Genomic DNA, 24,059 nt, shown 5'->3' on the forward strand with positions numbered 1-24,059 from the left:
CAGCCTGAGATTATTCTTTGGTTCTATTAGGTTTATAGGGATGAGGAAAATGGTGTAGTTAATCTTAAAGAATTAGGAAAGATGGACCCCCAGACTTACCAATCCCTTTCCCATCAAATCTATAGTTTGGAGCCTTCCAGTAGGAAGAGGTGGGTTTGCACAACCAACCCTAACTAGTCCCGTGGAGGACCACTTCCTCCCTCACTGCTTATTGATGCAGCTGAGGGAGTACAATAGAGCCAAAACCCTAGGCCATGCCTGAATGGTCATGAGTCACTCTTTGAGTCAATATTGAGCAGAGTCAAGTTCCCCTTTAAAGAGTGGATTGGAAGTCTCTCTCCCCTTATGAAAATGAAAAGAGTACCTTATTCAACAATTTTACTTGATTTTTCTGGGGGAACAATTTTGGATCACCCACGTGTGAAAATTAGCCACTTAAAAATGAAAACTTTTTTTTTTTACTTTTTATTTTCAATTAGACTTCACCCCCACTTACCCTGATCCCTTATCATTTACTTTATTTGCATGCTTATAACTTTATATCTCTGGGATAGTTTGATATTATCTCAGTTGTAATTAATTATATATTTTAAAGTTTTCCTTATTTATGGCATTGTAGTCTTTAACTGAAGTATTTACATAATATTTCATAAAGGTATATATTTATGTGATCAACTGGTACTTGCCATTATGAAATAATTTGAAATAATAACAATTTCTGCAGCCAGTACCTGATTATAGCATCTTTGTCTTGAACAAAATTGTGATCAGACACTCTTCCAAACCGGTCATTTTCTCATTGGTATGGGTAGATTCTTGAATAATCAGAAAACTTTATTGTTAAACTGTTTCAGGCCCTAAGGTTATTGAAATAACAATTAAGATTATCTGCTCTAAAAAAATATCTGTCTATATAAAACAACACACCCTATGTAATTAAAGAATAACCTAAGTCAAAGGGATCTTGGGTGCATTGGCTGTGACTTTGTTGTTGTTTTCAGGAGGCAATTCTCAACTATATTTAAAACCAATGTGAAAGTGCAGAGTAGTCAAAATTTTATGCAAATAATAATTCATATTGGAACAATAGCTATCTTTTTTAAGAGTGATGTTTAATTGTTAGATATCCTTATTACTGAAACTCAGTTAATAGGATAAAGGCCAGCAGTTTGCCATTGTATTTTATTTGCTGTGGATTCAGAGAAGTCTACTCAAGAGCATATTAAGACTAACCAGTGTGTGTGCATGTGTGTCTGTTGTGATGTAATAGATGTTTTAATGCCAAGTGTTTAAAGTATCTGAAATATTAGGCAGTATTATAAAAATTACAAAACTATACATTTCAGGAAAAAAAGGGATCTTCATTAACTTTTAAAAATTCTAAATTAGCAAACATCTACAAAATAGATTGCTATTGGTATTGACCCTTCAAGTAGTTAACAACCTTAATCATCCAGTGGCACTTATCCTTAGAGAACAGAAATACACTTAGTTAACTACACATCACCAATTTAAGAATCCTAAAATAGGTAAAACAACATTGTACGATATACCTTACATACTAGCCCTGGCTACTGAGGACCTAGACCCCCCTCCACCATCTTGGAGCTTGGCTTTTTATCCTTGAGCCAGCTTTGAATGGAATCTGTTGGGGATCATCTATCCTAGAGGAAATCAGACACACATCCTTAAGATGCTCTTTGGTTGCTTGAAAGGCACCAGATTGACTACCCAGGAGGCTGCAGTAGCCTAGATTTTAAAGGCCATCTTTTCTCCCTTTGGCAGGAGTCAGGCAGTTGTCTCCCTCCTGTGCCACCAATATGCCTCAGGAGGAAGGGCAGCCAAAGAAGGGCATTTTTCAGTCCCCTTCACTGTTCAGAGCATCCCAATGAGGTGCCAATCGTCATGATGGATTTTGTGCCCAAGGCCATCTGCTTACTGGGCTTTGGGCAGATGCCAACAGATTTTTCTCTCCATGACTACCTAGTCGTCATTAGGTAGCAGTGTTATCTTTTCTCCATTACTAATCTGGCAAGATTCGACTGTAGAGCTCTTGCTGTAAAACTCCATGGGATGCTGTTTCCCTGATAGAGCTTTATGGAATTATAAGCTCATAAATGTAAACTATTTCAGCTTTTGTCTTCAGGGGTCTGGTAAAGAGGAATTCTAAAGACCCCAATGTTTAAACATATGGATATTTGGTCATATTGTTTTTGAGAATCTTCACCTTGAATAGCATGCCAGTGGGAAAGAAATTTTGGAGCATGTGTAGCCAGAACTCCATGAGGTCATATTCTTCCCTTGTTGCTGAACCCTGCTGAGTGGTGCCTTTTGTGTAGCTAGCCTGAATCACACACCATGATAGTGACTCGGATCCCCCACCTCCAGCCCTGCACCACCCGTCAACTGGAATTAACTGTTGTCTCTTCTGAATTCCCAGATACTTGTCTCTTATGGCACTGACTTCCACCTTACATAAGGACAGTTCATGCACATTTCTCATTTGCTCTTCTAAAGTAATCTAGAGATGAGAGGTTTGTCTTCTTTTTTCATTTGCACTGTGCCTAGATCAGTGCTTTATACAGAGTTGGCATTGAGTTAATATGTGTTGGATTAAACCCTGAATCAAGGGGAATAGGATACTAAATAAAAATAATAAAAAATACACCAGGCTTCAAAGTTAAGTCAAAATCTAAACTGTGGATTTAATTGCTAAGACTATGACTTTATCTTTTGAGAGTTCAGAAGTATGGTTAGAAATAATATATTATTATTATTATATTATAGTAAATTTTAAAATTTGAGTATAGTTGACACATTAGTTTCAGGTGTACAACATAATGATTTGACAAGTCTATCCATTATGCTATGCTCACCACAAGTCTATCCATTATGCTATGCTCACCACAAGTGTAGCTACCATCTGTCACCGTACAATGCTTTTACAGTACCATTGACTATGTTCCCAATTTTGTTCAAGACAAAGATGCTGTGCTTTTTATTTCCATGACTTATTCATTCCATAACTGGCAACTGATATCTCCCACTCCTCTTCACCCATTTTGTCTATTCCTCCATCCCTCTCCCCTCTGGTGAACATCAGTTTGTTCTCTGTATTTGTAGGTCTGGTTCTGCTGTTTGTTTATTCATTTCTTTTTTTTTTTTTAGATTCCCTTATGAGTGGAATCCTATGGTATTTGTCTTTCTCAGTCTGACTTATTTCACTAAGCATAGTACCCTCTAGGCCTATCCTCATAGTCACAAATGGCAAGATCTCATCTTTTTTTTATGGCTGCATAATATTTGTGTGTGCATGCACCAACACACATCCCACATCTTCTTTATCCATTCATCAATCGATGGGCCCTTAGAGTGCTTCCATTTATTGACTATTATAAATAATGTTGCAATAAGCAGAGGGGTGCATGTATCTTTTTGAATTAGTTAAAGCCTATTATTGAGTACTACTATATACCAGATATTGTCCAGGCAGTTTCTCTGTTTTTATTTTTACTTCTTACAATACCACTATGAATTTGATTCCATGATTATTCCATTTTAAAGGTGAGGAAACTGAGATGCTGATAACTTGCATAACTTAATGTCTTACAGGTAGTAAGGGGTGGATCTAGAGTTAAATAGATGGTTATTTTGGTTATTTAGAGCAGCCATATGCTTACTCACTTCAGAGATTGTTTATTCATGTTTTAAGGTGGAAAAAACATGAAAAAGGGGCAGCATTAGCTACAGGCTTTTACAACTAAAGGGCTTTCTTTAAAAAACAGTAATAATACAAAAGGTACTAAGGTTTTGATATAAAATAGTTCATTCTCAGTTTTTCTGCTTTGAGTCCCTGGTACATCTTATAAATCAAGGCTTGTAGAGCCCAATAAATACTGTACAATACCAGCCTGAAGGATGATGTATTTGAAGTCTGAGTGTATTTGACCTGGAATTAGAGTCTAACATCAGTTTGAAGTAAATTTTCTTTAGCAGAACAAAAATCTTGTTTTGTTTTGAAATGCCATTCCCAGGCTGTCTGTAGATTCTGAAAGAGACTGTGACATCTGTAATTAGCATAATTAATGATATTTTTACCATGGTGTGCATTTTGTTTTCTAGTAGTTGTAGAACTTTGTGGAAATATTTTGGCTTCCAACAGATATGAAATTGAATGTAAAATGTTTTCCTAAAGTTGAGACTTCATTACATTAGACCGGTGGTTCCTAGTCTAGCCAATTGTTGGAATCATCTGGGGAGCTTTCGTAGTACTTGTTGCTCCCAACAAGAGTTGTTATAAAATTATTAATTATTAGGATCCTGTCACTAAATGTTTTGATTTTGTGGTTCCGTGTTGGGGCCTATGGATCTTTATTCGAACTGTATGTGTTATTGATGAATTATATGTGCCTTTGTAAATAACACACACACACATAAAATCCAGAAAATTCCAAAGGAAAAAGTAAAATTAACAACTTCTATTCTTCAGAGAAGAATAGAAAGATAGAAGAATAGAAAGATAATTTGTTTCTGACACTCTATAAACACACATACACTTCTTTTATTTTTAAATTTAACATAAATGGTATTACATTTCATATATTCATGTTCTGCACCTTGCTTTTTTCACATAATATATATTTGAAAGATCTTATTATACGACTACCTGCTGTATTATTTTTAGTGACACAGAGATCTCCACCATAGTTATTGTGTAATTTATTGACTCAGTGCCCTACCATTGAACAGTGAAGTTTCTTACAAACTCATAAACAATGCAGACTTATTAGCTGCCTTTGAGCAAATGAGGTAACATGTATAAATTCCTAGTTGTGAAAATTACTCGGTCAGTGGATTTCCTCCAGCTTTGGAGAGTTAGGATCTCAGGAATTCTAGGTCAATTCATAGCACCTATCATAACTGTAGATTTATACTTGTGTATATAATTATTTAGTTATTGTAGATCTCTGCTATTAGACTAGCTGGTAGAGTCGATGAGTGAATTTTTCTTTCTGTTGCTATTGTAATGCTAGAGCCTAGGTCAGTGACATAGAGTAAATACTCAATAAATTTTTTTGACTAGATAAATATATGCTAGTCTATTCCCTATGTTGCTGGGCTACCTAGTTCCACATATGGTGGAGAACTCATAAAATTCAAATACACTTCAGTTGTTTGTCTTTCAATCAAAAGGACATTTTAAAATTATACATATTTTAACATAATACAATAGGCAAAGCATGATTGAGAATGAAAGCATGACTTTTCCTTCTTTAGCTCGTTCACATCTGTGAGAAGGCTAGCTATTCTTTCTATGATGATGTAACCTATACATCTACAAAAACAGTTGAATTTACTTAAATTCCAGACTTAATGTTTAAAAAGAATAAATATTTCAACTAAGTTTTGGGGCTTTGCTGGCCCAAATCTATCAAGAGGTGGCTCTCAAACTTTAGGGTCCAGGTCAGGAGGGATGAGGTCTGCCTTTTTAAATATGCTCCGTAGGTGCTTCTGATACAGGTGATCATTAGAACACATTTAAAGAGTGCTACTCAACACTGTGTAGCAAATACTCCACCTGCCCACGTAGAGTTGTTTTAGCTCTTCTTTTCAAATTAGAAGAGATAGAATCAGTGTAAGGAAACACAGGAATAATTTTCATAACTTAAAAACAAATACAGAATGACTTCCTAGTTTTCCAGAGCAGTACATTTATGAAAAGATTTTGGTAGTATCTATACATTAAAGCATAGGAAAGCAATGGATGTATTCCTTGAAAGGTGTGTGTAAACGGAAAATTTTAGAAATTATCTATTTCAGAGATTCTAGGAGATTTTGCTGTAGAAACCATTCAATGCATATTTTTGTCTACAAATAAATTCCCGTCATCCTACATAACCCACATTTACCTGTTTTTGCAAGTTTGAGGTTTGTTTCATTATTATTGCTATTATTATTAGTAGTAGTAGTAGTACATCTTTACTCAAAGTAAGCATCACAGTACTGGTCATAGTAGAAGACGACCCATTTGTCAAATGTTCCATTAAAATGCAATGCATAGCAATAAACTTTTCGACATTAGAATTACCTATAATATAAAGTGATTGTTTCAGTTTTTGAAATAAACTATGATGTAGGAAGGAGACTTGTGAAGAGTGAAGTGGCCAAGGGCCCCTAGAGGCAGCAGAAACAGCTAGCATCTCTACTTCTTGCTAAACACAAAACCCAAATGCACAGAGGGTAATTCTTCTCTACCCTTCTAGGATGCAGGAGTGGAACTCAAAGAACATTTGAAAAGGGAGACAGATAATAATGATGGTGTGTATAAGGAGATTAGTTCCAAGTGGAGCCAAAAGTTTTCTTTTCTTCTGTTTTTCTTTTCCTTGTTCCTTTTCTTTCTTTCTTTCCTTCTTTCTTTTCTTTTTTCTGTCTTTCTTTCTTTTTCTTTCTTTCCCTTTCCTTTCTTTTCTTTTCTCTTCTTTTCTTTTTCTTTTTCTTTTTTTAAGTGAAGCCACAGGTTTCAAAGTATATTCTGGTGTGAGAGAGAACTAAGAGAAAAAGTAGAAAACCAATACATATTTAATGCCTTTCTAACAGATTCAGTTCTAGAAATTTTAAGAACATACTTAATTCTCACTATAATCTTGGGAAGATATTATATATATTCACATATATATATACATATGCATATATGTATATATATATATATAATCTTCACACTTTAAAAATGACATGACTGAGTCTCAGAGAAGCAAAAGCAGATCCATGTCATACAGCTAATAAGCGTGTTGATGGAATTCAATGTACATCTGACAGAATCCAAAGTCTGATGCTATTTCTGTGACATCCCATTGCAGTTGTGGGCAAGTCTTATCATGAAAGGGCATGGCCCATGTGCTTCATGGTCAGCCAGTTTTGTGTTAATTGCTGTAGTAGTGATCTCTATTAACACAAAATGAGTAATAATGATTTGGACTAAGAGGTAGTATCACATTTTTAGGAAATTTAGAAATCTGGAAGGGTGACATTTGTCACATTAAAAGACTTTATTAGGAGTAAAGAGGTGCTAATAACAGTAGTTTTTGAGGAATGAAACCATTTTATAGAAGGCAGGGAAGAAATTCACAGGGATACATAAAAGCCATCTATTAACAGTAACAATAAAAATATAGAGTTCAAAGATTTTATTTATTTATAATTATTAATGGCTCCCAAACTCTGTACCTGGAACACTTATCTTTGTAGAAAAGTTAAAAACAGAACACATTTTTTAAGAAAATATTAACTGACAATGAGATGTGGTGATTTCCAGATTGTATTAGGAGACTGCAGTGCAAATTTCCAGATTCAAGAGTGTTATGTCAAAATCTCAGATAAATAGGTTTTTCTTTGTTTGTTTCTGCTAAAGTCATTGTCCATGTTTTCCTGCAAGTTCAAAAAGAGAGATATATTCTATAGAAATTATGACTCATTTGTGAACCTTCTGCGTGGAATGAAATAGACTCTGAACCTGATGTAAGATACAGTGAAGTATAGCCTATCAGTTATCAGTTGTTACTGATTAGATCAAAATGGGAGACGCTAGGACCTGTAACAGATGTACCCATTGAGGTAATTCAGGATCTGAAGCTCAGGAGCAAGTGAGGGGAGGAAGTCCAATGTGGCAGAGAAGATCTGCCACATTGGAGATAATATTTTATCTGGAGATAATATTTTGGGTAATGGGTGACTACTAAACCATCTGTGAGTCTAACTCTGTGTGTCAGTTAAGGAGGAGAGAACCGCTGGGAGCAAAGAGTATTGAGGACTGAGGTGAGCAGGAATTTGCTTTTGCTGATAGGGCCTCGGTTAGAATTAGGTGTTTCTCTTCCAGATTCTATGTGCTTACCTACTGCCAGCCTAGTTTATGATTTTGGAAATTAAATGTTGGAATTCAACTGTACAAGATGGAGACCTGAGGTGGCAAAATGTTGATTTACCTGACAGCACTGATTTGTCAGCAGACCTATAATTACAAACTATTCTCTCAAATCATAGGCTAGCTCTCAAGCTATTAGATCATTCTCCCATTTCACATAATATTATTACAGGCAACGTGATTATCCAGGTGTCATTTCTATGTAACTTGTGATAAAAGAAATTGTTGACTACATGTAACAGTGGCAACAATAAATGACAGATTGAATATGATCTTATTGCTCAGAGATGTAGGTTAAGCTTCCCCTTTTCTTAATGCCTTTTCTGATGCTTAGTGATGTCTTGTGGAAAGCCCATGGTTTTATTGTCTATATCTGTTCTTTAGTGATTGTAGTTAAAGATACACACACTCATGGACAGCCACACACACAGAAAATATGAATTCACTGTTTGCTTGACATGGGTATTTACTTTCTGAGGGAAACCAATAGGAAATTCCCAAGTTGGTCATCATTCCTTTTGCATTTTCTAAACACATAAAGCAATTTTAATAATTTTAAAAGTTAACTATCACATATATTTAATCCTTTTAAAACATCAATGAGATAGACTATAGCCTACCTCCTCAAGTCTCTCAACTTAAGGTAATTAGCAATAGTTATGTAGATTGTAAAACCATCAAGTGATGGGACCAGGTATCAACCCAGGACTTCTGTATCCTACTCTGGTACTCTTTGCACAAGAACACGTTCTTAGCTACTTGCACACATTTATGCTTCTTTCTCCTGGACATTAGAGCATCTGGTCTGTAAAAACTTCTGGGGCTATGTCAAGGTATTTCTCCCCAGTTCCTACAGTTAGTTGTTCTTAGATTTTAGAATGCATAAAAATCACCTGGAAGTACTTGGTTAAAAATGTAAGTTATTTGGTCCAATCTCCAGTTGGTTCCAATGCAGAATGATCCATGAATCACATTAAGAAATGCTTAATGGCTAATAGTTAATAGATCCTAAGTGCTCTTCTGCCTTCATTCTTTCTTGAGTGATTTCATTTGCTCCTTTGGCTTGAGTTCCCATCTGTGCGCTGATGGTTCTAAATCAGTATCTTTGGGCTAACTCTCCAAGCCTGTATACATTTATATACATTTATTCTTCCTATCATTAATTCAACCACTAGTGAACTCATTCTTTAGTAAATATAGAATTGCCTGGCTGGGCATTGGGATAAAGTGGTGACAAATCTTTTTTGGTCTTTGTTAAGTGGGTGAAATGAATTTAAACTCAAAAAATTACACAAATATATCATTTTGTTAAGAGAGCATATTCTAGTTTGGAGGTTAGAGAAGACTTCCTATAGTAAATGATATTTGATTTGAGATCTGAAGATTAAATATAATGAACTAAGCTAAGAGAAAGGAAAAAGAGCATTCCAGGCAGAGGAAATAGCATTGACAAGGGTCCTAAGGCAGAAAACGTCTTGACATATTTGAGGAACCTAAAGAAAGCCAGGTGCGACTCACATACATCAAGCAAGGCAGACAATGGTGTGCCACAAATCTGGTATAGTAAACAGAGGCTGGATTTTTCTGAGTCTTGTGGATCACTTGGGGAATTAGTTGTTTTTTCTCTTAGTAACCCATGGAAAGCCATGAAAGGGATTACTATAATGAATTGTAGGACTTCCATCAAATAGGGTATCTCTCAAGCCTCATGCCTAGCACTGAACTTTTTTCTTCCTCTGTCTCCTAATCCTGCTTCTCCTCCTGTCTCAATAATGATACCACGATCCTCTTGTTTGCTCAGATAAGAGAGTCATCCTCTTTGGCTCCTTCCTTGTCACACTATAGTGGACATTTGCTTCTTTTCTGGCCACCCATACTCTGAATTCCTTTCTTATTGGTGTTCCTGAGTGTGTGAGCCCTTGGGGGGAAAGAGTGCCCTGTATCTTACTGCAGAAGCTGAAGGGAACTGGAACTTCCTTCTCCCCATGCCCAGCAGCCTTGGCTTGAGCACATGACTCAGAACTGGCTGATGGGAAGCTTCTGCCAAGGACTTTGAGTTTGAATCCATCATTTCACAAGCCCTGACATTTTTGCCACATAATTATCTCTCAAATACAGTTCTTTTGGTCTCCATTGTCTCCATCCTTGTTCTAGCAACTGCCATCTCTTGTGTGGACTATATTAGAGCTTCCTGATTAGTCTTTCCATCTCTTTGTCCTGTTACCCCTGCCCCCTCCCCCAGTCTGTCATCTCTCTGCATCCAGAGACACATACAAATCTACAAAACTACAAAAATAAGTCATTGTAGTTACTTTTAGGATGAAGTCCAAACAACCAGTGAACCCATTGTGTTGAAGATGCCTGTTTGCTTACTGTCCTCCTCACGCGAGGCTATAAGCTCACAGGAAGCAGGGGCTGTGCCATATACCCTGGCATCTCTTAGGATGCCCACTGTGACCAGCAATGAGACAGCAGAACATGTGGTTAGGAGCATGGGCTCTGGAGTCAGCCTACAATTGTGCAATCTTAAAGCAAGTTGTTTAGTCTCTCTGTGACTCACTTTCCTCACTGAGAAAATGAAGAGATCCTAAGAGTATCTCTGTGTGATAATAAAACAAAAATAAGATGGACTTTCAGCTGAACCAGTAGGTAATCAGTAGAGAGCCAGTCTACCTAAGAAGCATAAAGACTTCTTCCTCTGATCTTAAATAATTTCTGAGAAATATGAGCCGGAAGCCAAAGGCTACAATTACCTTCCTATGTATTTTTTAACTGAACTAAAATTACCATCCAGAATGCATTTTGGGAAGTGATCAATTATGTGATTATTTTTGTGGTTTGAACCCTTGAAAGACTCTGGGCACAAGCTGCTCCACGCAGTATTAATAGCTAGTTATTGATGTTTTCATGAAATACAAAAACATGCAACTGCTTGAACTCCCTGGCTTGTTAACTGCTTTGCCTTGGGGCAGCTTCAACAAAGAGAACCAAGTAAGTCCATCAACATTTATTGAGTGCTTAGAAGTGTGATGAGCTCAAGATTAGGGCCCTGGGAAGAGAGAAAACACAGGATGCAAAGACTTAGATTCTTTCCTTAGTGAGGTTACAGTCTCATTCAGGGCAATTCAACATTATTTCTTAAGCTAACTGTTGTGAGAAGCATTGTGGTTTATAACCAAATATTATTATTAAATTGTTTATTTAAAAAAATACTGATTAGCATGTATCTGAATGTATACTGTGTGGGGCATCATAGAAGAGTAGACACAGAAAAGATAATTTATAACTAAATGACTAATGACAATTACTTTTTAATTAGTAATTATTATTTAATTCATAGCTATTAGTTATTACTACTAATAAGTTTAGAATATAAAAAGGAGTCATAACATTAAAAATAATAACTGACATTTATTCAACCCAAACTATATATTAGAGGTAAGCACTGTGTGTGCACTTATTCAGTTTAAGTCTCCACACACGCTTGAGAGGTACAGCAGACATCTCTGGAACTCCGGGTCACCCTCCTGAGCCTTCCTCTGATTCTAGTCTCATCCTTCACTGATAGCCTCCCACCTTAGCAGGTGCCTTCAGTCTTTCGGATTTCTGAGTTGAAGTCATCCTCACGTTCAGGGATTCCCTCAGCAACCCTCAACAAGGGTGTTCAGTGGTTATTAGGTAAATGACGCAGACATCCACTCTGTAGGAGACGACACCTCTGGAGGTCCTGAGTCAAGTCCCAATTGTCTGCAGTGGCAGCCTCAGTAAGGCACCCTTACGTTGTTGTCTCCTCCTCCTCTGTGTCATTCTCCCTGCTCCTCATTCCTGCTTTCAGATCACCTCCCAAAGAAACTTCCTATCCTCATGTCTTTGCCCCAGCTTCTACTGGGGGAACCCAAACCAAGACCCGAAGTCAAGAGTATTTATATCTTCATTTTATCAATGGGATGACAGAGCCTTGGCCCATTGAGCTGTGTCACTTACCTAGCTGACTCACTTTAAGCAGAACCAGGGTTTGAACATCTGCTCTTCATTACTACCCAGCCTTTTGTGAACAATATAAAGGTACCTGTGAAAAAGGCCTAACTAATCACAGTAAGAATGCCTAGGTTTGAGGGGCCTTAAAACTGATCTCAGGGCAGTGAGGTGAATTGGGTTAGAAATTATTGTTAGTGACAGTAATAAGTGAGCAAAAACACTTCTGTATTCATTGAAAAACATCAGGGCTTGGGGCACGTGGGTGGCTCAGTCATTAAGCGTCTGCCTTCAGCTCAGGTCACGGTTCCAGGGTCCTGGGATCGAGCCCCACATTGGGCTCCCTGCTTGGCGGGAAGCCTTGCTTCTCCCTCTCCCACTCCTGCTGCTTGTGTTCCCTCTTTTGCTGTGTCTCTCTCTGTCAAATAAATGAATAAAATCTTAAAAAAAAAAATAGAAAAACATCAGGGCAAAACTGTGTAGAAGTCAGCAGGGCTTCCATCATCCACACCCCACCCCCCGGGTCCCCCAATCTCCCAATGTCCTGGGCTGGCAGTTCTCTATCTTCTGATGATTAATGTGTCCTGTGGCCACCTGCTCTCTGCTTCATCCTCTCCTGCCCTTCTCAACATTCCTTTGTACAATGACTCTGATATTTATTGTTATTGATTTTCAGTTAATAAGCTATATCTCCTGGGAGTGTTTGCATGTTTATGCCTTTTCTGTTATACAATGGCAGGTTTTTCTGCTGATGAAGGCATTTTAGGCAGTGGCAAACAGGTTGGGTATAGTTTTTGGATAACAGAGCTTGTCCAGATATCCTGAAATCATACCATTTTAGCAACTAAGCACACATAAGGCTGGGCTTGAATGAAATAATCTTTGAACAATTTGAAGGTTCTACATTTTGAGGTGGAAGGACTGATCAAAAGAAAGGGAAAGAAACAGCATTCTTTCTGGCCATGTCCTCGGGAGGGACACAAGTGTGTGTGTTTACCTGTGTGAATGTGCATGTGTGTGTAATGACCTAACTGTACAGGACTCTGGGCAAATGGTGTTCATTGATGACTTTTATAGACAATATAGAAATAAGGATCAAATACAGTAAAAGATCAGAATCTGGCTGCATAAAATTAACCATGATCACAGTCAAATATGTTCTCTGCCTCCCGTGGTCACATTATTTTTAAAACAAAAATTTAAACAAAACTAATTTTTGCATCTCATTCATGAACTTTGTCCTAAATTTTGCTTGTTACAACACTAAATTATTACACGGGTGCTTGATCCTTATGGCCTGCTGCATGGGTAACTCATTTTCTGCCCACAACTTAAACAATTAGTGAAGTATTAATTAGAAGGATTTCCTTTTCTTATGGAAAAGACTATGTCTTAAAGCCTGCGGAAGAGTTACATCAAATTTATGGTTCAGGGTCTGATGATTGCTTTGTGCTGAGTAGTATTATTGAGTTATGAATGTATTCATTTATTTCTGTAATTTGATTCTGTTGGTGGCTTTGATTTCTCTGGCATTGTTCAATGTGAGTATAAACGGTTTAGAAAGAAAAGTAGTTTATGGAGAAGGGAGTCATTTCCATGTCAAGGTAAATCAAATCACATTGATAAGAAAACAGTTTGATTACAAGACTGAATAAACATGAGGAATGCTTGGACAAGCCTAGAAGAGAACTCTTCAGAGAAACTTTGTCCACCCTGTTGTCCTTCTCCATTGCGTTGGGGGATGATTACTCAGGTTTGAAGTGTAAATAACTTTTAGAGAATCGTTTGTCATATTCCCTGTGGCACAAGGTATCATGTTTTGGAAACTCAGACTCACTCTTTTAAAGTTCAACAGCAGAAAACAAAGGAAGGCATTTGGATTTAATGTGGCATTTCTTAGACTCATGGGTTTCTAGGCTATCAGGGAACTTTTAAATCATTTAGGCCACTTCTGTCATTTAACAGTTGAGGGAAATGAGGGTCTAGAGGTCAAGTGGCTTTTTTTTTTTTTTTGGTTCCAGATTGCACAGTAATTGTGCTCAAGAACTTAGAAACTGGTTCTCCTCATATAGTCGATTGTAAAACTACACACTGAATTGCAATAGAGGGATGCTGCTAGTCAAACAGCTGTTCCCTCAATGATAGCATAGATGCAATGAATGACTAATTGCCTCAGAGCCCACTACCTAATTTATAGAAATACAAATGCAAAAATGCTCAGTGCACTTGTATTTACCAATATTAGAATGAAAATCTGAATATACAAAAAATAAAAATAGAAGGAAATGTTAAAACATTTTTGAATGAGGTTAGAGAAACATCATTACTTTTGATATATCTTAATTCCTAATTTTCTCTATTAGGCGATAAGAAAAATGATTCTTTCGATCACCGTTCTAACTTTATGTCATTGTCATTGAATTTTGGGGCTGGAATGGCTGGACTGGGTCTTGCAGATTTTGAGTACAGTTGTTCCCAAGCCCAGATGTGTGCCAACATCACCTGGGTGTATTTTACAAAGGTTCCAGGCTCTCAGTCCTGAGGATTCTGATTTATGGGTCTGGAGAAGGACCTGGGGATTTGTATTGCCACTAGGATTCCCTAAGTTTCTGAAGACCAGCCAGCTTGGAAAACTAATCCAATTCCCTTGTTTCACAGATGAGAAAAGCTTAAAACACAGATATTATATGCCTGGGTCTTTTTTGGGGGATGGCAGGTCAGCACATTGAGTGATGGGAGAGGGAGAGCCAGCATCTTTAGGAAGTTGATCCAAGCTTCAACTTCATGAAAGCTCTCACACTGAGCTGCTTGAACACATGTAACCTATATGTCCTTTTATTGTTTGTTCTTGTGGGCTAGAAAAAGCATGTAGCAGGAATGAGCTCTCTAGTAAAATCCCCCATTATATATAGTACAGTGTCATGGTAGAGTCATTGAATTAGTTCCACTCCATGGGGAGAGCCAGAGGTAGGAGGGAGGGTGGGAGGTGGGGGGAGAGAGAAATTTAAATAGTGCCAGTGATGCTTCTTGCCAATTCATTCAAAGAGCTTTTGCCCCTGAGTAGACTTCTCTGGCTTGCTCTCTGCCCCAGGAGGCTGACCTGTGTCTACTGCATCCAGACTCCTTTGCCAGCAGGCTTCTGGTCAGGTTTGCAGGAGGTCAGATGGAGGAAGGGAAAGGAGGTCAGGGTATCTCTTCTCACTTTCTGCTTTGGAGCCTTAGCTCTGGCTTGCGGTGTCTGTCTGGTTCATGGCTGTGTCAGCCACCACAGCAGCTCTCCCCGAGCACTGGGCACACTGTTTCCTCCCCTTTGTCCTTAATTAAGCCCCAGGCACAGTAACCATGTCCCACAATATCTAGACTCTAGGACCTTATCATCCCCTTTTTGTTCCCTTAACCCAGCTCTCATTCTGTAATTGGTCCTTTTCTTCTTCATTTGAACCACTGGCATTAATTCTGCTTCCTGCAGGCACTTAGATTAATACAAGAGGGGAGCAGAATTATTTAGTCATTCTAAAGTTCCCGTATGGTGCCGGTATCTCCTTGAACCAACAGTGATTTATCTTTAAGAATACAATGATGTGAAATTCTCCTTTGCACAATTACTTGATTTGCATTGCACATTACATTTTATCATTTTGAATACATATTTTTAAAAAGATTTTATTTATTTATTTGAGAGAGAGAGCATGAGTGAGGGGCAGGAGAGGCAGAGGGAAAGGATGAGGGAGAAGTAGACTCCCCGCTGAGCAGAGAGCCTGACATGGGGGCTTGATCCTAGGACCCTGGGATCACAACCTGAGCCGAAGGCAGATGCTTTACTGACTGAACCACGCAGGTGCCCCTTGAATGCACAAATTTGTTGACACAAAAGTGTACACACTATACTCTGTGAACTATTTAAGATGTTTTCAAAGGTGATTTGACTATAGAGGCTTTCCTCCTTAGACATTGACTTCAGAACCTCCTTCCATGGTTAAATGCAACTTCACTGTACATATCATAACAAAATTTAAAACTGGGAGGGAGATCATAGAGCGAGAGAACCAAAGTAGAAAAAAATTCAATTGATCTAACTCCATAACCTATACTTTACTGTGTTCCAGAAATCTGAAACAAACCCTTCAAAGTACCTCACAGAAGAGTATAAGTTGGTACAACCACTTTTAAGGACAATTCGGCAATATCTACCAAAGTTTTAAATAGACATATCCTTTCTTCCATTGTTTTTTCCTTTTATGAATGATGCTTTGGATATACGCATTTAAGACTTTGTCTCCACATTGTCCTATGTAACACAGTATACAACCTAAACATCCATTGCCACATGTAACTTAGTATATAACCTAAACATTCAGTGTCACATGAGACACAGTATATAGGTTAAAGATCCATCAAAGGAGACTTGTTAAAAATGTATAATGTATTCAGACAATGGATTAGTCTCCTGACCTTGTAAAGAATGAGAAATATCTAGATGCTTGAGATATATTAAGGTGAAAAAACTCTAAGACGCATACAGCATGTTATGTCAGCCTATTTGTGAAATATATCCCTCCGTTTTTTTTTTCTTTTTTTAAACATAAGCATATATTTTTTTGTATAATAAAATAAACCATATGCCATGGTGATGATGGTGAGAACTTAGAGACATTTACTGCTAATTAACTGACTTCATAGGAACTCATTATCTCCAATTAAGAGTACCTCTGTGTGGGGAGCCCCCTTCAGATTCCACTCCCTTATTCCAAACACTTTAAATCTAAAACCCATTGCTGGGTGCCTGCCCCTCTGTCACTAGGGAGTGGACTCAAGCTCTGACTTCATTTACAGAGAAATTCCTGCGTGCTCCATCACTTGGGAACGTGGAAGCTGATTTCTGCAGGTGCTGAGAAAGTTTTCGTCATCCAAAATGTCAGCGACACAAAGGAGAATGTAAAAGAGTATTATGCCAGGAAGTGGGGAGAGTTCAGAACAACAGGACAAGACTCCAAAAGCCCGAGCAACTCACAGAGAGGTTTCACACAGAGGAAAGGTGTTAAATCAAAGAGAGCAGGGTTTACATTTTTAGATGAAGCCATTGGCTGCCAGAAAGAGATTGAAAAGATGAATATGTGGTCATAAATTCCTCTGTCTTAAAAGGCATTTTGTGTAGTAATACTTCAGCGATTTTGTAGGCTAGCCATCTGGGACTTGAGGTTGCGATGAATTATTTCCATGCTAGGGGCTTGCAAGCCAAGTTGAGAAGTTTGTTTCCAGACCACAACCTCTTTCCTTTCCAGGGACACTTGTCTCTATATACCTTCAGTCTTTTATTCATTCCCGAAGAAACTTTGAACCCTAACCATTTGTTTCTAAATGCTAAGTGAATAGTGTTAGAACACTTACAGGGGAAGTCACGGGAATGTCTTGTATAAATTGGACAGCTATCTTTTAAAGTGACACTACATCCAAAAACAGTCCAAACTAATTTCTAATATTAGAAGTCAGGTTAGTGGTTACTCTATCATATAGACAATCTGGTACTATATTTCCAATGTATATGGATGCTAGCATAATTAATAAATTATAAACTAATTTCAATGTATAATTGAATTAAAAGTTGCTATTGCTACAATCAATTGATGCTAAAATAGCAAAATAATTATTGACATTTTCTGATTGCTTATCCAATGGCAAGCATTGTCATTATCCTTTTGGATATACATATATATATATTTGCACAATGATCAAATGAGGAAAATACAATTGTTACCTTCATTTTATAGCTGAGGAAGGCAGGGAATAGAGAGTTTAAACTACTTGCCTAGAGCACATTATGAAGAAACTCAGAGTGGAACACCTTGGTCTTTTTGGCTATAAAACACTTTTATCCACTTCACTGCAGTGTCTAAAAATACAACTACTATTGAAAGGGAAACCTGAAAAATTATGGGAATGCTAAAAAGAGCCACCAGTACTCAAAATAGCTGGAAAAGGTGATGTTAAACTTGAGCCAGCGATTTCTCTTTTAAAAATCATTCCAGGCTTAGGACGCTTTTAAATGGAAAGCACAGAGAGTACTAGGACAGGTCTCTGCTGAATGCTAGCTCCTTTGGTTAGCCCGAGCAATATAAAATACATCACATTTAGTCTTCACACTGGGCTCAATTTCTTGGCAGTTCTGCCTTTCATGGGGGCAGAGCGGTCTGTTTCTGGTGACCTAAGTAAAGTAAGGGCGGAAGGCTCATTAGCTTAGTGATTCTCTTTACTTTACCCAGGATCCTCTGATCTGAGTCATTGGAGTTTTTCCAAGTTTGTGCGGTCATAGAAATTCAGAGGTAAAAGAACTTTGAAGTTCTTCATTTTGTTCTGGTCTTCTAACACCTCACATCACCATTTGCAAAAGTATGTTTAGGGAGTACATCCAGCAATTTGTTTCACTTGTGGTTTTTTGTGTGTCTTATTAATTTTTTTCCAAAAAAACTCATATACATTTATTGTATAAAGTTTGACAAGTGCAAGAAAATCTCAATTCTTTTACCAAAAATGGGAGATATAAAAGTGAGCCAGTTTTGTGTGTGTGTGTGTGTGTGTGTGTGTGTGTTTGAGGACAACTTTTGAGCAAGAAAATTCTATTTACATGTATTGTTTTAAAACTAATATTCAATTTATTAGTTACAAATTTTTTAAAACATTGTTTTCTTGTACTTTTATGTTAAACCTGTATATCTTATTCTATTTATAGATGTAGTAAAATTTTAAAAATCACTTGTTAAAATCAAGAAGGTTTTGAATTAATGTTATCTTCCATTTACAAATGAGGTTAACTATATAATTGTAAATGTTTAAAATTAAATGTATACATTAAAATATTTAGTTTTCTCTTTGAGCATTTTAATTGACTGATAAACAGAACCTTCCCAAGTGGTTAAGTAGTTTTTTAAAAGAATAAGTTAAACTTATAAATAAGGTGAATATTAAGTTCTCTTACACATTCCAACAATGTTTAGAAACTTAACTAAATTCTTGGGGCACCCGGGTGGCTCAGTGGGTTAAGGGTCTGACTCTTGATTTCTGCTGAGGTCATGATCTCAGGGTCCTGGGATCTAGCTCCTAGTCAGGCTCTGCGCTCAACGGGGAGTCTCCTTGTCCCTCTCCCTATGCTCCTCCTCCCCTCCGCCCCCACTCTCTCTCTCACTCTCTCTGTCTCTTTCTGAAGTAAATAAATAAAAATCTTAAAAAAAGGAAACTTAACTAAATTCTCTTTGAATAACTAAGATCACAATTCCAAAGTCAATTAATTATGTTTAAATTTAGAATCCTGAGGCTTATATGTTAGCTTAATAAGTCAAATTGTTTAAAATATTTCTAATAGTTTACTAAATACAGACAGATTGTTTCCATTTTTACAAAAGCATTTTCCTAAACTTAACACATTTTTTTCTGATTGTGGATTTGATTTATCATCTCCATGCTAAATTCTAAACATTCCTGTTTAAGGTCAGTTGAGATTACAAATCAGTGGGCAATTTGGGGCCTGGATGCAGTATTTGATTCTCCCTGTGTCCCTTACCTACACACTGACCTGCTTGTTACAGTTGCTATAACAACAGAGACTCCCTGTCCTTTAGAGGACATTGGAATCTCCTGGGTTCAGGCTATTGTTATGTAATATTTCTGTCTACCCCTGTTGAGCTCCTTTATAATTCTCTTCGTGGCTTGCTTCGTGTTTCACACTTGCTTGATTCTCTTAATACATTTTAATGTTTTCCCGTCTAGCCCAAAACACTTTTTCTTTGTATGCCATCGAATATTTCACACACATATGTAATACGTTTGAAATCTCATTTAACTTTATTGCTCTTTTGTATTGTTGAAATTCTGTGTTCTTTCCAATATTGTTCCCGACTGGCAAAGCCACAATGAGCTGGAATGGTATGACATTGGATACTGTATGTCCCTCCGGTCTTTGGCTCCACAGACATCACACTGAAGTCAAGCTAATGACAGTAAGAAAAAAATAATCACCACCTAGAATCCCTCCATAGACATTGCTACTGTTGACTTTGAGCACATTGCCTTCCAGGATTCCTGTGGTTAAAGTGTTTCAGGGCTCAGTTCTTGGACTCTTTTTTTCTACTTACACTTGCTTTTTAAGCATCCCATTCAGTTCACCAATTTTAAATGCATGTATATGCTGATGACAGCCTCTTTTATATCTCCTACTACAGACCTCTTTCCCAAACTCTACACTGTTATGATCCTACTGTTACTTGACTACTAGAATCTAACTAGAATTTAGTCTAGAATCTAATTCCTTCTCCCATATCCGCCGTCAGCTATCCTTGTGCCTACTGTGTGCCTCCATCATCTCTAGTTACTGCAGTGGCCTCCAAACTGACCTCATTGCTTCTGCTTTGACCCTCACTAGTGGCCAGCATGAGGCTCTTAATCTTAGAGTACATCATATCATCTGCTAAAGACTTTGCAATGGCCCTTTGTTTTACTCTGGATTAGACCCAATACCCGTACAGTGGCCCTATGTCATCTTTCCCCATTACCTCTCCAAACTCTTTCCCTGCTGCTGAGCCCCTCACTTGCTCTGTTTTAGCCACACTGGATTCTTCCTCTAGTTCACCTGGGGCACTCCTGCCTCAGGGTATGGTATAGGCTTGTCTTCTCACACCTTAAGACAAAGTGAATGCAATGAGTTTATTTTAAATGTAATGTCAGGTTAACACTGTGTGGAAGAGAGGAAATGAGTCAGAGATGGGAAGGAAGCCAATAAAGGGTATGCTACTGCTGGGGTCAAGTGGATCCAACCCCTCTAAATAACTTCAGAACCTCACTACTTAATGCATGGGCTATGAACCAGCAGCATTGGCATCACCCGGGAGTTTGTTAAAATGAGAACCTCAGATTCTACTCTAGACCTACTGGATCAGAATTTGCATTTGAACAAGGACTCCCGTGATTCATATGTCGTAACTGATGTCTGAGAAACATGGCTCTAGGAACTGATGTAGAACATGCCTCAGAGTTATCCCACTGAAGAGCAGGGAAACTGGGGGTGTTTGTTCATCAGCTCCTTGGTTGTCATTGGTCGAGTCCTGATTTCAGAGCCATTCATTTCCAGATTGTGTCATGTACTGACTGAGCATGCTACGGAACCTCTGTGTGAGCTGTGCTGTAGCCTGAAATGCTCTTCCTTCAGGTATTCCCTTGGCTAACTCTTCCACCTCCTCTCAGTCTTTGCTCAAATCTTACTCTCAGTGAGGCTTTTCTCTATTTAGTTTTGTGACCTGCATGCACCAACCTGGAATTCCCATTTTCCATTGTTCTGTTCTTCCCTTTAAAAAATAATTCAAAAAACTCAATTGTACTTATCCTGCTAATTCACTGTATAATCCATTTCCATGCTATGTTCAATGTTTGCCTGCTCTACTAGAAAGTTAGCCTCATCACAGCAGGGAATTTTGTCTCTTTTGCTTGATTATTTCAATAAATACATTTCTGTATTTTTAAGTATAAAGAAGATAGTAGTAGATATAAAATTTTACATTCTGCATTTTGTTGGGCATTATATCATAAATATTTCTCACTTCATGAAAACTCTTAGTAAATGTCATTTTTATTGGCTGTCAAATATTCCATTGCTTCTATAAATTGTAATTAAACATTCTTTTGTTGCTGTTGTTGTTTGTGTTTTTTGTTTTGTTTTTATTTAAACGGTCTTACAATGTTTGGCATTTAGGTTGTTTCCTATTTTCTTTGGATGATTATAAAGAATGCTGTCATGAGCTTCTCTGTGCATAATCTGTTTCATTAGAAATATTATTTCTTTAGAACGGATTCTTAGAGGTCAGAATATTGAGATAAAGGCTAAAAATAACTCTCTAGACTTTTGATAAATACATACAAAATTTCTTAACCTCTAACCAGCAATGAATGAGTATACATGAATCGCCCTACCCTTTCCATCAACCTGAGGCAGCCTAGCATAGTGGTTAAGAGCCCGTGTCTGGAGATAAACTGGCTTGGCTTGAATGTCCATCATAAGCCAGTTCTCTGACTTACTAGTTGTGTGACTTTGGACAAGTTACTTAACTTATCTGTGCCTCACTTTCTTCATTTGTTAAGTGGAAATGATGAAAACAGTATTACTTACCAAATAGGATTGTTGTGAGGGTGAAATGACTTAGCATAGGTGACACACTTAGATGAGTAGCTGGTACAGGGTAACCACTATGTAGCCATTACCTAGTATTATATCGAGCCCTTTGTAAATTGGGCAAGTGGATGAAGGGTACTTTGTTTTTGCCTTATTTGTGTTTTGAATTTGCATCCTGAAGAAGGTGAAAATTTCTTTTTATATTTGGCATTTATATTTTCTCTTTTGAGAATTTTATGTTTTCCTACAGTTTTTTTATTGTTTACATAGGAAAGATATTATTCTGTTATATTTGGGGCAAATATTTTCCTAACTAAATGTTTGCTGTTCAGTTGTTTATGTTTGATATCTATACATTGTGTATGTTATATGGTAATATGTTAGTATTTTCCTTTATCATATCTTCATTTTTAAGTATAGAAGATTTTCCTTATTCAGAAATTAGAGAGATGATTGCCTACATTTTAGATTTTATTGGTATCATTATTGGTTTACTTTTTGATTCTTTTATCTTCCTGAAATGTATTTCAGTGTTTCTTAGGGACTAAATTCTAACTTGGCTTTTATTTCCAAATTAGTGTACTACTTCTGAGGAAATTTGAGTAAGAACAGAAGAAATTGGGCCAATTCTCTAATTCTGGCCCCAGAAGCTGTGGTTACTTAAACTTTCGTAGGAGGGCTCTTTTTCAGCATTTTCACAAGAGTCCCCCGATGCTCCCCAGAGTTGCTATGCAAAATCTCCCATAACATTGCTAACTAGCAGGGGGATTACCTCTGACTTTCTCATAGTTGAGAGTTTTAACTTGAGGCCACATTCTGAAAGAGTCTATGGAATAAGCGTTCTCAAATGCACACAAAACATCTGGCTTCATATGAATAATTTGATGCCATTAGTCACAGGAGGCTGTTGCTGGGCACAATTCTGGGTAATGGAATGTTTCTAGCACTTCATCCCTATTGAAGCTTGTCTGTCCAGGAAGTGTAGTGCTGTCACTGGCGAAAGGGATTATTTGGTAAGATTTATGGAGACTTTAATGTTTCAAAACCTGGTTCTGTACTTTTCAAGTTAGCATGATAGAGTTGGGGCTTGCCATTATAAGAAATCACCATACTACAGACTCAGGCTTTTGAGCCCTAGATCCAAATAATTACTAGAAAAATGTTTCTTATTTTCTAAAACTTTCACTATTGATAGAAAAAGTTCAATGAAAATACATTGGAACTGGGGCGCCTGGGTGGCTCAGTCGTTAAGCGTCTGCCTTCGGCTCAGGTCATGATCCCAGGGTCCTGGGATCGAGCCCGCATCAGGCTTCCTGCTCCGCGGGAAGCCTGCTTCTCCCTCTCTCACTCCCCCTGCTTGTGTTCCCTCTTAGGCTGTCTTTCTCTCTGTCAAATAAATAAAAAACCTTAAAAAAAAAAAAAAAGAAAATACATTGGAACTTATTGATAAATCATGAACTTATCATTGAAAAGGCAAGTCTGTAGGTGAAGCCTTAACCATGATTTTTCACCGGTGACATATGAGGCTGCCCATTTTGTCAGAGCCTCGTCATCAGGGTGTGCTGTCAAACATAGTTTTTGCCAATCCACAGGTATGACTTATTTCCTTGTCATTTTAATTTGGATTTCAGTGTCATTTAAATTTGCATTTCTCTTATTGTGAATAAACACAAACATCTTTTCACATATTTAAGAGTTATTTGTATGTCTGCTTTTGTAAACTGCCTATTCATACTTTCTGTCTTTTTTTCTATTGGCTTTTTCCTTCAATCTTTAAGGTATTCCTGATGTTGATTTTTAGTTCTTTAGCTGTGATATTTGTTGCAAGTATTTTCTTTCAGTTTTGTACTTTATTTTGCTTGTTGTGCTTTTTTTAATGTGAGGATTTCATACTTATTCACATTCATCAATCTTTCATTGCATCTGGATTTCAATCATTGTTAGAAAAGTTTTCCTCATACCCAGGTTCTAAAGGAATAGACTTGTATTTTCTTCTGGTTAGTTTTATGATTT

At 37.4% G+C, this 24,059-nt stretch overlaps 1 protein-coding gene across 8 annotated transcripts in view; it reads left to right on the forward strand.

The window, feature by feature from the left end:
- UNC13C (unc-13 homolog C) overlaps positions 1-24,059 on the forward strand; it is a 591,291-nt gene that overhangs the window by 42,186 nt on the left and 525,046 nt on the right. The window lies entirely within an intron of this gene.

This window comes from Phoca vitulina, unplaced genomic scaffold (genome assembly GCF_004348235.1).
Source record: "Phoca vitulina isolate PV1807 unplaced genomic scaffold, GSC_HSeal_1.0 scaffold20, whole genome shotgun sequence".
Taxonomy (NCBI): domain Eukaryota; kingdom Metazoa; phylum Chordata; class Mammalia; order Carnivora; family Phocidae; genus Phoca; species Phoca vitulina.